At 39.5% G+C, this 1,730-nt stretch overlaps 1 protein-coding gene across 1 annotated transcript in view; it reads right to left on the minus strand.

Moving 5' to 3' along the window:
- The window catches only part of LOC103198629 (transmembrane protease serine 11G-like), a 53,752-nt gene that overhangs the window by 41,447 nt on the left and 10,575 nt on the right, over positions 1-1,730 (minus strand). The window lies entirely within an intron of this gene.

Here is a 1,730-nt window from a genome sequence, read left to right on the forward strand (position 1 = left end):
TCAAATCAGCTCTGACTCATAGCCACCCTATGTACAATAGAACAAAATACTGCTCATTCCTGTGCCAGCCTCACAATGCTCCCTATATCTGAGCCTATCATTGCAGCTACTGTGTCAATCCATCTTGTTTATGGTCTACCCTCCACTTTACCAAGCATATCCTTCTCCAGGGATTGGTCCCTTCTGACAACATGACCAAAGTAGATGAGGCAGAATCTGTCCATCCTCACTTCCAACGAGCATTCCAGCTGCAATTCTTCCAGGATAGATTTGTAAGTTCTTCTGACAGTCCATGGCACTTTCAGTATTCTTCACCAACACCATAACTTAAAAACATCAACTCTTCTTCAGTATCCTTATTCATTGTCCACTTTCACATGCACATGAGGTGATTGAAAATACCATGGCTTGGGTTAGGCACACTTTAGTCTTCAAAGAGTTGTCTTTGCTCTTTAGCACTTAAAAGAGGTCTTTTGTAGCAGATTTACCCAGTACAATACATCATCTGATTTCTTGACCACTGCTTCCACTCCTTGGAAGGAAAGTTGGGCAATCTACTTCCATAGTGATACTGTCTCAGAAACCTAAGGAGGGGTCACTGTGAGTTGGATCCAACTCAAGGGCACATAACAACAACAACAAGCCTCCATTGGTGTCGACTGTGGAAACAAGTAATATGAAATCTTTAACAACTTCAATATTTTCTCCATTTATCATGTTGCTGCTTATTGGTCCAGTTGTGAGGATATTTGTTTTATATTGAAGAGTCATCCGTACTCAGACTGTAGTCTTTAATCTTCATCAGTAAGTGCTTCAAGTCATCTTCATTTTCAGCAAGTAAAGTTGTGTCATCTATATATCACAGGTTGTCAGAGAATCTCCCTCCAATCCCAATGGCATGTTCTTCTTCATATAGTCCAGCTTTGTGGATTATCTGTTTGGCATACAGATTGAATAAGTATGGTGAAAGGATACAACCCTGACACATTCCCTTCCTGATTTTAAACCTTGCAGTATTCCCTTGTTCTGTTTTAATAACAACCTCTTGGTCTATGTACAGTTTCTTCATGAGCACAATTAAGATTCTGGAATTCCCATTCTTTACAATCCACAATTTGTTATGATCCACACAGTCAAATGCCTTTGCATAACCAACAAACATAGGTAAATATCTCTCTGGTATTCTTTTCTTTCAGCTGTGATCCAATGGATATAAGCTATGATATCATTCATTCCATGTCCTCTTTTGAATCCAGCTTGAATTTCAGAAGTGCCTTGTCAACATACTGCTGCAACCATTTTTGAATTATCTTCAGCAGAATTTTTATTTGTGTGTGATATTAATGATATGGTTTGATAATTTTCACATTCTTTTGTATCACCTTTCTTTGGAATGGGCATAAATTTCAATCTCTTCTGGTCACTTGGCCAGGCAACTGTCTTCCAATTTCTTGGCATAAATGAATAATTGCCTCCAGCACTGCATCTTTTTGTTCAACTATCTCTGCAGGTATTCCATCAATTCCTGGAGCCTTTTCACCAATTCCTTCAGTACAGCTTGGACTTTTCCCTTCAGTACCATTGGTTCTTGATCATATACTCCCTCCTGATTTAGTTGCATGTCTACTAATTCTTTTTGGTATGTTGTTGTTGTTGTTGTTTGCCGTCGAGTTGCCCCCGACTCATAGCGACCCCTCCTTGGGTTTCCGAGGCAGTATCACTACAGAAGT

The sequence above is a fragment of the Orycteropus afer genome, unplaced genomic scaffold (genome assembly GCF_000298275.1).
Source record: "Orycteropus afer afer isolate SDZICR_OR568_19922 unplaced genomic scaffold, OryAfe1.0 scaffold00098, whole genome shotgun sequence".
NCBI lineage: Eukaryota > Metazoa > Chordata > Mammalia > Tubulidentata > Orycteropodidae > Orycteropus > Orycteropus afer.